Here is a 14,169-nt window from a genome sequence, read left to right as displayed (position 1 = left end):
GTGTAGTTAGAACTGCTTCCGCTATGTTGGCCCGCCCCTGTAGTGACGGAGTCTCTGTAGTGGCGGATTGCCTTAGTAGATTGCCCTGGGAACAGCAGGGTGCCTATGGAGAACGCCCCTCCTCCACAGAGCTGGACCGTCCCGGTTTCAGTTGTGTTTCAGGTCTTCTTGCTGGGTAAGAGGGGACACCGTCTCATCTGATCTGCCTCCGGAGCCGCTGCGTTGGCTAAAGCCGCGGCTCTGAGATTCGTGGCGCTGGCCTGGCTCCCCGTTTCAGCTCCCCTTGCTGGCTTATAGGGGACTCAGACTCTCTCACTTTGTACAGTGAGTCGTTGCCTCAGGGTGCCGGCCCAGCGGCTGTGCCGTTCAAGCCAGCGGCACCAGCGGCGCTGGCGACCCGTGTGGCTTCTCTGCGTGTGAATCTCCTGGTCTGTGGGCAGTAAAAATCAGTCTGGAAATACGGCGTCCACTCACCCTCTGTGCTTTCTCTCGGAGCTGCATTCCCGAGTTCCTCCTAAGCGGCCATCTTGGATCTCTCATCACAGAGACATTTTTAAAAGTCTGGTGAGCACATAATGCCAATCAGTTTGCTCAGTGACTAGCCTGTGTCTCATGAAAGTCTTATCCCTCAGTGGTGAGAGTTTCCATCATCTTTAGATGCCTAAAACCATGGTATTCTTGTCTAAACATGCAAAGAAATGAGTAACTTTCTGTAGTAATAACAATTTACTGTAAGCAAATACCCTGGGCCACCTCTAAAACTGTGTCACATACTCAGTCATTACACAACAAGGTCCAGTTTTCTCACAATAAAAAGTGATTTCTGGTACCCTCAATAGTCAGAGATGAGGTAACACAATGTAAAAGAAAAAAAAAAATCAGAGCTTTACAAATAAAAAGAGTCTGCCCAGGACTCTTTTTTTTTTTAATTTTTTAAATGTTACTTTAAGTTCTGGGGTACATGTGCAGATCTTACAGGATTGTTACATAGGTATACACATGCCATGGTGGTTTGCTGCCCCCATCCCCCCTTCACCTACATTAGGTGTCTCTCCTAATGTTACCCCTCCCCAATCTCCCCACCCCCTGCTATTCCTTCACTAGCCCCCCACCTCCCAACGGATCCTAGTGTGTGATGTTCCCCTCTTGCCGAGGACTCTTGAAACTCCACTAGGAAAGCAGAAAACCCCAAATAAGGAGTGAATGGCAGCTTTTTCTGTGTTCCTTAATGGGTCTGAGTAATTAGAAGCCTTTTCTAGATCTTTTCATGTGGTATGGAAGATGGCAAAGAGGAAGGAGGAGTAGGGTGAAGTAAAAGTATATAGGAGAACAATTTTTAAGAAAGGAAGATAACAGATGTGCAAAGTAGTTTTTTAAAAGGTTTTAGTCCACTGAAAAATTTTTGAAAAATGAGATCCAAAGAGAAAAAGCTGAAAGGTCTTTTAAAATATAAATTTAGCTTGAATGTCAGCTTTTAATTAAGCTAACTTTTAATCCTAAATCTCTTTCAAAAAAATTGTTATAAATCTCTTATTATCAGAATTTAGCTGGTATAAACAGCTGATACTTCTGGCTTTTGCACAAAATCAAGAACCACACCAAAGACAGCTCAAAGAAAGGAAAGTTCTGTATGCCAGAAATGGAGTACAACTCACATTCCTGGTCAGCCATATTCTCTAGGGTCTCAGATTCTCAGTCATGTACACAGAGGCCCAGAAGTCCCATATCCTCCAAAGAGAAATGAAGGCAGAAAGTCAACAGTTTTCCATTGAAGGAAAAATAATCAATAAATGACAGCATTCACAATCACATAGCAAACCAAAAGAGATTCATCCCCTGATCCAGAAGTAATCCCAAGTTTCAGCATGAATTTTAACTACCAGACTAAAAATGGAGCGGGCTCTATTGTTAATCCTGCATGAAATCCAAAGTAAACACTTTGAATATATAAAGAATTTTAATTTTGTTTTATAAAGATGTCTGCTCTTCACTTTAGTCAAGGTAATTTTTAAGGCTAGCCATAGTAGTATGATATCTCTTTTTAAAATAATTTGATCTTCATATAAAGTTTTTGGGATAGGAAATCTCTAAAATGCTTCCTTTTCATAATTAAGAATTTTAGTCTAATTTATAGGATCTGTCTCTTACCCATTGATAAGTAGAATTTTCAACAGTGTTCTCAACTGCAATAGAAACTCAATCCAATAAGTTTTTTCATTACAAATCTAGATGATACTTTTACAGGGTTTCAATATGTTTTTGCCATTCAATCAAGAGGCTTTCCTAAAAATGAAATTGCCTCATTTGCCTGAGATATCACTCAGAGGTTTTTTCTCATGACCAAGGAAATCAAAGAATGTGGACACACCAAGGGTCAGATTTGAGCAAAAGTTTAATAAGCAAGAGAAAGAGAAAAAGCTCTCTGCAGCAGTGAGGAGTGCCCAAAAAGTGTTGTCACTTTACAGTTGAATACAAAGGCTTTTATAAATGAGGTGGTGGAGGTAGTGGAGGCGGTGCTTCATCTAATAAGACAGAAATAACCGGTTAGAACAAGGTGTGTTATTTGCATAAGGCAAGAATTCCTGACAGCCCCCATCTCATCCTTCCAGTGCACGTGTAGGCTCTTAGCCTAAGTTACTCCATGTTGTTTGATTTCTCCTACTGCGCGTGTGTTAGAGGGTGCGATCTCCATTGTGTGTGTGCTGGGCCCACTGTAACTCCTCTGTTCTGCTAAAGGCATGTTCCAAGCAAGACCCCATGTGCAAGCTTCCTTATCTGAATATATCCAAAAAAGAAAATGAATGTATTTACTGGGGCCCACTGTATGTATGTGAAAATTGCTGATTACACAGAAAGCACTGTTTTGTGCTGGCTTACAGCTTGATCTCTCAGGCTGTTTTATCTTTTCTTCTTCTTCTTCTTTTTTTTTTTTTGAGACAGAGTTTTGCTCTTGTTGCCCAAGCTGGAGTTCAATGGTGTGATCTCAGCTCACTGCAACTTCCGCCTCCCAGATTCAAGTGATTCTCCTGCCTCAGCCTTGATAGTAACTGAGATTATAGGCAGGCACAATCATGCCCAGCTAATTTTTGGTATTTTTAGTGGAAACAGCATTTCACCATGTTATCCGGGCTGGTCTCGAACTCCTGACCTCAGGTGATCCACCCACCTCAGCCTCCCAAAGTGCTGGGATTATAGACATGAGCCACTGTGCCCAGCCCAGGCTGCTCTTTTGTTAGAAAAGAAGTTCTGTGGAGGACTTTGCTCTATTTGCTTAGCTAGTTTCTTTCTTCCTTCTCTCTCAAAAAGCATATCGAAGAAGCCATCCTTGTAATCCCTAAAAATTCACTTTCAGAAATAGACTTAAGATAGCAAAATCTCCTTTGGGACTGAAATTTTTAAGACAAAGCTCTCCTAACAGGTTGACATGTTCAGAATGAAAAGTGTACTTCTTAAAATCATACATGTCTCAGAATCCCAATCTTTTTAGGATAGTTACTTTATGTGACCCCAAAAATGCATGCCCTCCAGCTGGCTAAGACTTAGGGTACTCCTACTTTGTCACATGTCAAGTTTTCAAAGACATAAAACAAGATGAGAAGGGAACTTCATCCAGTGTTAATTTCATAAACTCATAGCAAATGTTGTCTTAACAGATGCTGGTCTAGTCAGAACTGCAAAACTGACTGGTCCACAGGGCTGGCTTAAACAGTGGGCTTATAATGGTTCTAGATCCATGTTCTACTATACGGTAGCCCTTTTTATGACAGAATGACACAAAAAAACAAAGACAAAGAAAAACAACAACCAGAAAGTTTGTTTCTCAGAAAAAAAGGATCAAACAATATAAATATTCATACCACAAAGTACCAAAAATACACCAGAGTCATTATGTTAATCCTAGTCACACACAAAACTTTTCCTTTTACTAATCTTGAATTTGGAAAGGAAAAAGGAGACAACCATTTTTACTGTCTGCTCAACCGGAGTGCACAGAGAGCGAGGCTGGAAACCATTCCGGTAAAAAATTTTTACCCTTAAGCTGACAGATGAGGTTTCTGACTTTTCTTCACAAAGAATCAAGGAGCCTGTCATGAAAGCAACCGAATTCTTTGAGTATGATGAAATGGGCGGGAAGGTATGTGATGTCCAAGTATAGATATGGCAACTTGTCAATTCCCAGGCAAGCCAGGCCCTGATTTAGAATGTCAAAGAATTTACTTGAAAACACATATTTCAAAATGCAAAATAATAAACACTCATCACAAGCAGAATTGCTGTAAACTATACACCTTCAAAAGAGCCAGGATTCTGGTAAGATGTGAGCTTGTGTTTTAAATATATGTTTCTGAATAAGGAAGAACACAGGTGCTTATTAGTCTCCTGAACACCCTTCTGTCTTGGAATTTGTATCTTTCACTTCTTTGGGTTTTGTTTATGAGGCATGGTGTGTGTTTCAATTGCGTTTTTCTTAGGTACAAAATAATCAATGGCCGAATTTTAAAATATGAATCTAATCCAAGCCAGCCCTGGTCTAAAGCATTGTGTAATGCAAGATTAAGTCATATCAGAGGCTGAATGCTAGAAAATGCAATCTATTAAAGGGTCTTGTGTGGAGATCCACCTAAGTAACCTCAGTTGTAAAATTTAATTAATAGAAAAATCACACTTTAATAAAACCTTTCTATAAAGAGCCACTTTTGTAAAACTTACAGGTTTTACAAAAATTTATTACCTTCCATTATACAATTTGTAGAGGCAAACTAAGTATTTTTTTTACTGTGGTGTATATGTTTTTATTGATATGTAATAATTATACATTTTCATGGGGTACAAGTGATATTTTAATCCATATATACAATATATAATGCTTAAATCAGGGTATTTAGGATATTTATCACCTGAATCATTTAGCATTTTTTTCTATTGGAATATTTCAAATCTTCATTACTAGCTAATTTGAAATATAAATAAAATAAATTATCATCAACCATAGTCACTTACTGTGTTAGAACTGTGTGAACCCTTCAACCAACCTCTCTTTATCCCCTGCCCTGAAATTTTCCAAGCTTTTATTAACCATTAGTCTACTCTCTACCTCCATGAGATCAACTCTTCTAGCCCCCATATATGAGTGAGAACAAATGAAACTTGTCTTTCTGCACCTGGCTTATTTCACTGACCATAATGACTTCCAGTTCCAACCATGTTGTTGCAAATGATAAAACTTTACCTTTCCTATGGCTGAATAACATTCTAGTGTGTGTCTGTGTGTGTGTGTCTGTGTGTGTGTATTTTAATCCACTCATCTATTGGTGGACACATTTATTCCATACCTTTGCTATTGTGACTAGTGCTGCAATAAACACAGTAGTGCAGGTATACCTTTGATAATACCTTTCCTTATTATAAATACTGATTAGTGACATTGCAGAATCTTATGGTAGTTCTTGATTTATTTTCTTCTATAATGGTTGTACTAATTTACATTCCCATCAAACAGTACATAAAAGTTACCTTTTCCCTTTGTCCACACCAACATTTTTTAAGTATCTTTTGATAATAGCTATTCTAGTTGAAGTTAGATGATATTACATTGTGCTTTTGATTTGTATTTTCTTGATTATTGTGGGCATTTTTTTATTTACCTGTTGGCCATTTGTATGACTACTTTTGAGAAATGTCTATTCATGCCATTTGTCCCTATTTAATGTTGGTTATTTCCTTTCTGTAGAGAATCTTTTCAGTTTAATGTAGTAAATTTGTCGGTTTTATAATTTTTGCTGTGCTTTTAAAGTCCTAGCTATAAGATCATTGATTATACAAATGTTCTGATGGATTTCCTCTCTTTTCTTCTAGTTGTTTTATAGTTTTCAGCCTTAAGTCTTTAACAAATTTTGAATAGTTTTGTAATATAGTGAGAGATAAGGATATAGTTTTACTCTTCAGCATATGGATATTCAGTTTTCCAAGTACCACTTATTAAAAAGAGTGTACTTTCCACAATGTATGTTTCTGACATCTTTTTCAAAAATCACTTGACTGTAAATATGTGGATTTATTTCTGGGTTCTCTATTTTGTTTCACCTGTGTGTCCATTTTATGCCACTATAATGCTGTTTTAGTTATGATGGCTTTGCAGTATATTTTGAAGTCAAGTAGTGTGATGCCTCCAGCTTTGTTCTTTTTGTTCAGGATTGCTTTGCCTATTCCAGGTCTTTCATAGTTCCATAGGAATTTTAGAAATTTTTCCTATTTTTATGAGAAATAGTATTGGTATTTTTAGGGATTGCATTTCTCTGTAGATAGCTTTGGATAGTATGTTCATTTTAATAATATAAATCCTGCCAATACATGACTATGAGACATCTATTTTATTGTGTCTTCTTCAATTGATTTTTGTATTTTCCCTTGTAAATGTCTTTCACCTCCCTGTTTAAATTTAATCGTAGATTTTTTGGACTTATTGTAAATGAAGTAGCTTTACTAATTTATCTCCCAGGTAGTTTTTTACTGATGTATTCAAATGCCACTGATTTCTTACAGTTATTCTGTACTTTGCATATTTACTAAATTCATTGAGCAATTTTAAAAGTTTTTGATGGCATCTTTAAAGTAACATACATATATATATATATAATCATGTTATCTGCAAAAATGGAGAATTTAACTTCTCTTTTTTTATTATTGGGATGTCTTTTATTTATTTCTTCTGTCTGACTGCTCTAACTAGGACTTCAGTACCATGTTAAAGAAGAGAGTTAAAATTGGGAATTCTAATCTTGTTCCAGTTCTTAGAGGAAAGGCATTCTTATTTTCCCTATATTGTATATTTTTAGTTATGGGTTTTCATATATGGACTTTGCTATGTTGAGGTATGTTCATTCAATGCCTAATTTCTACTGTAATAGGAATAAGAAAATGCAAATTGTATTTCATTAGCATGTTTAGTGCTTTTGGCTTACTCATGTCCTTATATAGTAACATTTTGTCAACTTATGCAACAGGGATTTAGGACAAGTTTTTCATGGTATTATGGACTAGCCAAAATTTGGGATTATTCTCCTCTTGGTACTATTTAGATGTTTCTAATGACAATGAGATTCTGCTTAATTGTAGGACACATACAGACAAACCAGACTGAAAGTTGATTTTTATTTTAATTTTTACCAAAGCAATTCATGTACAAAGTTGTAAAAACTAAATCATTTTAAAAGGATCATATTGAAAAAGAGCTCTCACTTGTTCCTTATTACTGCTTTCCAGAGGCAATGACTTACAAGTCTTTTGACTTTTTCTTCTAATTGCCTCATATTTCTAAGTAAAGTTTATTCTTTTAATCCTGGCATGCCTTGCTTTATTGCATATTATTGCCTTATTGTGTTTTGCAGATATTGCTTTTTAAAAAAAAAAATTGAGTATTTCTTGCAATCCTGCATCAAGCTAGTCCATGAGCATCATTTTTGCATTTCAATAGCATGTGTGCACTCTATGTCTGTGTCACATTTTGGTAATTCTCATAATATTTCAATTTTTAAATAATTATTATATCTGTTATGGTGATCTGATTAGTGATCTTTTATGTTACTATTGTTATTGTTTTGAGGTGCCACTAGCCATGCCCATATAAAATGGATAATCTAATAAAGTTTTGTGTGTTCTGAGTGCTTCATTGACCAGGCATTGACCCATCTCTCTCCCTATTGCCTAAGACACAACAGTATTGAAATCAAGCCAGTTAATAACCTTACAATGGTCTCTAAGTGTTCGAGTGAAGAAATGAGTGGCATGTCTCTCACTTTAAGCCAAAAGCTAGAAATGATTAAGTTTAGTAAGGAAGGTACATCAAAAGCTAAGATAAGCCAAAAGCTAGGCCACTTGCACCAAACAGTAGTAAAATTGTGAATGCAAAGAAAAAGTACATGAAGAAAATTTAAAGTACTATTTCAGTGAACACAAGAATAGTAAAAAAGTGAAACAGCCTTATTGCTAATTGGAGAAAATCTGAGTAGCCACATTAGTAGATAGATCAAATTAGCCACAACATTCCCTTAAGCCAAACCATAATCCATGACAAGACCCTAACTCTTTTTGATACTATGAGAGCTAAGAGAGGTGAGAAAGCTGCAGAAGAAAAGTATAAAATTAGTAAAGGTTGATTCATGAGGCTTAAGGAAATAAGCTGCCTCCATAACATAGAAGTTCCTGGTGCAAGTGCTAATGTAGAGCTGTAGAGATTTAGACATAATGCTATTGCACACTTAATAGATTACTATATAGTGCAAATAACTTTTATATGGACTACAAAACCCAAAAAAATTATATAAGTCACTTTAGTATGATATTAGCTTCATTTTGGTGCTCTGGGGCTGAACCCACAACATCAGTCAAGTATCACTATACTTTACTGTTATATAATAGACATTGAATTCCTAGTATGAAATCATATTCATCATTTACATTGGGATGACTATGTAAATATTTTTCACCACTGAACCATGCTCTTATCATTCTTTCCTTACATTCTTATATAACTTTTACTTTCCCTGCATTTAATAATTACCCATTTTTCATTTAATTTGCTTTCTTTGTATCACTCACTAATTTATCACCAAATTCTCCACTATTAGGGCAAGTTACCTGATAATATACTTATCTATATCAGAGCATATCATTTCGTGTTGGAGATTCCTTTCATATTACCTTGAATTATTCATCTGCAATACTAAGTGGGATCTCTCTATGCCTGCTGCATGGCTATTTCCTTGGAATTTTTCCTCATTATCATCTTTGGGCATTTGCTTTTTACCTCTTTCTAACATCCAGTTACTCATTTCCTGGGTGTCACATCTGCTTTCCTTTTTACTGTCACTTCTTTTCATGGGACGATAATAGCTCTCTGAGAAAGTTTACCACGGCAGTAAAAACTGTACAACTTTGTACATCTGATAATATTTACATTCTACTCTTACAGTTGATTGATAATTTGGGCAGAATAAAATTCTAGGTTGAAATATTTTCCCCAGAGATTTTGAAGACATTTTTCAAATGTTTTCTTGAATCCATTTTTATTATTGAGAATCCTATGCCATTCTAATTCCCGTGAGCAGTTTCCTTTATCTGGAAACTATTACAATGTTCTTATAAGCTGCAGAGTTCAAAATTCGTGATAATTGTCAGTATAAATCCTTCTTCTCCATTGTGCTTGGTGCCTTCAATCTGATTATTTGGAAAAGATACTTGCATCTTTTTCTTTGATGATATCTCCTTCAAACCTCCACTCATGTCACTATTTTCTGACTATTTTAGAACTTCTACTACTTGAATATCTAACATCTTGGATTAAGCTTTTGGTTTTCTCATCTTTTGTTCTAATTTTATATCTTCTTGCCTTCTTGTTACATTCTGGAAGATTGAATTTTATCTTCCAAATTTTGAATGGCTTTCTTGTTTATGATATCACATTTTTACTTTTCAAGGACTCTTGTTTTTTGAATGCCTCCTTTTAAGAAACATCTTTTATTCTTTCAATAATTCAATGATTTTCCCATGTAAGTTTTTATGCATCTGGATTCTTGGTCGTTGGCTCTTTCACATGTATCACTTTTTATTTGTTCATGACTGTCTTTACTGTTACAGAATTCTCTCATATAATTGGTGGTCCTTTGCTTCCTATTCATATTTCAGAAGGAACAAAAACAACAAGTGAACTGAAAGTTCTGTATACATGTGTAGGACTTGGCAAAGGGAGGACTTCTTTGCAGACTTATTGCACATGGACCAGTTGTTTTACAGATGGCTCAGATTTGCACATAACCTGTTAGTTATCCTACACAAGAATTCTCCCAACTGTTCCTTGCGAGGTAGAAGCTTGGCTACCAGCCAGGTGAAAGTGGACATCTTCCTTTTTACTATGTAATTGTTTTTTTTTATTTAATACCCCCAATTTTTATTACGGTCTCTCTATCCCCAGTGTGCTTGTCTGGACTCTATATTCAAAGAACAGTTTCATTTATAGTGGCAGAGGATATCTCTGGGAGTCTAGTTATTCCTCAAATACACATTAAACTAATATATTTAAACTCTTCTGTTTTTTGAACCATGAACACTTTTGCATTTGTAATTATTTTGCCTGAATTTTCCAGCATCTGTGGCATGTATTTGGTTGTTCTCTTGCAGGCACTTACAGTTTCTTTTATCTTCTGATTCAGGGACCACTCACTTATCTACTTTTCCATTTTCAAAATCTTGTTGAACTCTGTCATTTTTTTCTTGTCAAATCTCTTGTTATTCTCTTTATCTTCATGGAATTATGCTTATCCTTTTCTGTTTAAAATTTATGTACTGCTATTTTGTTGGTGGTTTTGGAAATGAATGTACTTTGCAAAGGTTACTGTATTTTAAATGGATAAGTTAAATGAACAAAAGATATTTTATCTTTTTTGAAGCATTTTTGAAGAGATCAGAAGTTTCTAGGCTGTTTTTACTGTCCTTTTATTTTTTGTTTTATTCAAAACAATCTGAAGTAATATTAAGTTATAAGTTATATATTTTTCTGCCATCTGCCAAAGGTGCTGTTTATTTGAGGCTGTCATGTCTCATGGGATCATGAGTACAGAAACAGAAGCCTTTGTCCACATTTCACAACCAAGCTCTGTGGTCATCACTGGGCAATTGTTCTAAGGGGATGGTGTTTTGATCTTAAGTATTATGTCCCATAGCACAGAAATTAGGACTACTGGTGGCATCTGAGTATAACACTCTTTAGCTCTTTCAGAACTCAGAAGGGCATGTTTTCTTTGGCTTTTTCTTATCTAATAGAAACATAGCAACCCAGCAGAATTTCTAACAAAGAAAGACATAGCTGGATATATTTTCTGCATTCTTGCAGGATGTAATTTATTTTCTGAGAAAGTATATGTGGATCTTGTAGTAATTTGCCCAAGTTAAATGGTCACAGTCCATTAATTCTTTTCTTCTTATGAGAAGAGAAAAAGTCATTACATTATGCTGTCATGTGACTGAGATTCTTTCAAGGCCTCTCATCACAATGGGAAAATGCTTTTTGTAGGCATTTGTGAAACTCATGGAGGAATTGTTTTAGGGATTCTCAGAAAGTCAGAGTCATACTGTTATAAGAAAACTTTAGAGAATCTAATGTTGGAGACTTGTTTTGTTGTATTATTATTTTATATAAAACAACATAGTCTTTATGTTATTCATTACAGTTTATTAAGTCTCATTTTTCTTACTTTTTATTCCTTATCCCACAATAATTTACAGGAAATTATCACTTAAAAATCAGAGAAGGTTGACATTTGATTATCTAAATGTAAACCATCCACATGAGGATAATTGAAAACTAACTATAAAAAGATTGTACACTTACATGGAGCAACATTTTGATATTAATGAGAATGAGAATGAAAAGGATCAAAAGACATTGTTACTGGATTTGGATGTTGTGTATGCGAAGCAGAAGGTGATGATCTGTACATTGCCCACATTGTCCTCATTACCAAACATGTTTCCCCTCTGTTGATACAGACATGAATATGAATCTATAGTTTCAGTTTCATGCAACTTGTTCTCAGTTTTTCATTTATGAAAGATAGAACATGAATTTTAAGATGAACACAAGATTCATCAGATTGTCTACTTCATTTTATTGACATCTGTTCAGTGAACTTGTAATTGAATAATTTCTGCTGAGGGGATTTGAATAAAATATTGGTTTGGTTAAATGTGTAAAATAAATTTTAAAAGATATGTTCTCTCTTCAGGAACTTTGGAAGAAGTCAAAAAAGGGAATAAGAAGAATAGAAATGGCTAATAGTAAAGAATGTCTTTTCTCTTATATTTGATTCTATTTATTAAGAGTTTCTTCTCTATTGCTTAAAATGCTTATTTAAAAATGAGTCAAAGACATCTATCCAAGAACCACTGTAGAATTAATCCCAAAGAGGAAAACATCTTCAGAAGCTGAATTTATGCTGATGATTTGGTATATGTGAGAATATAAATAGGAAATTGAGATAGAAACAAAGTTCAAGAGATTCGTGTTCTGTAAATGATATTCTAGAGTAGAGAAAGCAGGCAAATATGCTAAAATTTGGAATTACTCTATTCCCTTTCTATTGACATAGTACTTTGTCTTTCTGCTCCCTTTACTCTTACCTAGAGATAGTGCCTTAAAATCCCACACAATAGTGATGCTTCTTCCAGTGTCCTGCAGCCTGAGGAACCAATCTACTGGCTTCTGACCCTTCTATGCTAAGGAAACTATATAATGACCCAAATGGTTGTATTACAACTTAGCCTTTATACATTTTAGGGAAATGTAAGACATCAATCTGTACATGCAAGGTATCTATTGGGTCAGTTTGGAGAGGCAAGACAACTTGAACCAGAGGAGTTTATGGGTCACAAGTAGATTCAAACAGTTTTTAATGGGCAATTTGTTGAAAGAGTTAAATTATCATTGAAAGACCTGGGTCTCTACAACCCCTTATCTTAGCCCAGACACTCCTTTTAATAGAGACCAAGGTTCTTCTTATGTAGATGAAGTCCCATAGGTGGACACCCTTAAGGCAATAGATGGCATGTCTTTTCTATTCAGCCCCTTAAAAAGTGGTAAGTCTCTCAGCTAATCTCTTTACAATAAGAAAAACACCTGGAAAATAAGGGGGATTCCATAGAGAATGTAAATTTTTCCCTACAAGAGACAGCTTTGCAGGATCATTTAAAAATTTGTCAAAAAACATATTTTTAATAAAATACTTTAATTTTTTCTTTCAGGGTCTATCTGCCATGTGATGCTATACTAGAATCAGCTTAGAATTTGATATCTAATTGCTATAAGGTTCAGTCTGATTAGTCTTAAGATTCTTAAAGTTAATGCTGGTCAGTTATGCCTGAATTCCAAAAGGGAGGAGAATATTATGAGACATGTCTGATCCCCTCCCCACCGTGGCCTGAATTATTATTTTTATAATTATTATTATTTTTTTACATTTATTTGAAATCCCCTTGGCTAATAGCAGAGATCTATTTAGTTGGTTGGGCTCTTAGAATTTATTTGTGGTTTACACACTAATTTTGAAATAATCTTTTTCAGTTTTTTTTTTTGTCCTTTCAAATACCTTGTCATATTTAAAATTATGGAAGTACTCTCCTACAATAAATAAACACATCGTTATAATATGTATTCTTTACTCAATAAATACTTGGGTATATAATACATGAAAGTAACTGTGATAATCTTTATATGTACTAAGATAAATAAGATATGGTCCTTATTCAGTTAGTAAATACATGACTACATAATTAAGTGTTCAGTATGACTATTTTTTTGTCAGTAACTGTAGTAGACTATCCCTCAACCTCTGCTCTTACATATATTTTTAGCTTAGGTGAATTGACATAACATAAAGGTAACCATTTTGAAATGAGCAGACTCTTAAATCCTTTTGATCTGGAAAAATTCTTTGGGTTGATTCATTGTGGTTTGGCTTTCTGATTTCTGCAGCAATTAATATGATTCCTTTCATTCCCTTTTTTTTTTTTTTACTCCCAAAAACACTTCCAAAGAAAGGAATAAAGGATAATGCTGACATCATTAAAAATGACAACAGAGAGAAACAAATGAAGAGGTCAAGAAAGAAAAGACTGGAATCTCTAAAGGCAAATATACAAATTTCAAATACTATATAAACTACTTTTACTTTTATATAGATGTATCTGCATTTTAGTCTAATATTATATGATATACTCTGTTGAGACAATTTGTCATTGTCACCAATTGTACGTAACTAGTCTGATTCTTCCTATGCTACTACTTGAAAATACATAATATAATTTGGGAAGTGAATTATCTTAGATAAGCATATACATAGATATTTATGTTAGTCTGGGGACTCAATAAATATACAGATTTATTTGGTACTGTTTGTTTTAGAAAACTTATTATTTCAAGAAGATAGGTATAATTAAGAAACAAACAGCAAATTCAAACTATGAACAAAAGCATTAAAAAAAATGCTAATCCAAATAGCAATGTTGCCAAGATTTTGTGGTGCAGGGGAGAACTCAGCTTGCTCCCCAGTGGCCTCCAGGCTTTTGGTTTCTCACTCTCCCATGAATGGGAAAGGGGACCACACAGGTGTGGTACAC

General features: G+C 34.8%; 1 pseudogene; it reads left to right on the top strand.

Moving 5' to 3' along the window:
* LOC105711999 (uncharacterized) overlaps window positions 1–14,169 on the top strand; it is a 185,065-nt pseudogene that overhangs the window by 6,498 nt on the left and 164,398 nt on the right.

This window comes from Aotus nancymaae, unplaced genomic scaffold, assembly GCF_030222135.1.
Source record: "Aotus nancymaae isolate 86718 unplaced genomic scaffold, 86718_ANA_hifiasm-v0.15.2.pri h1tg000016l, whole genome shotgun sequence".
In the NCBI taxonomy this organism is placed as follows: Eukaryota; Metazoa; Chordata; class Mammalia; order Primates; family Aotidae; genus Aotus; species Aotus nancymaae.
Note: the sequence above shows the minus strand (reverse complement) of the source record. Positions and strands in the feature narration are given on the sequence as shown.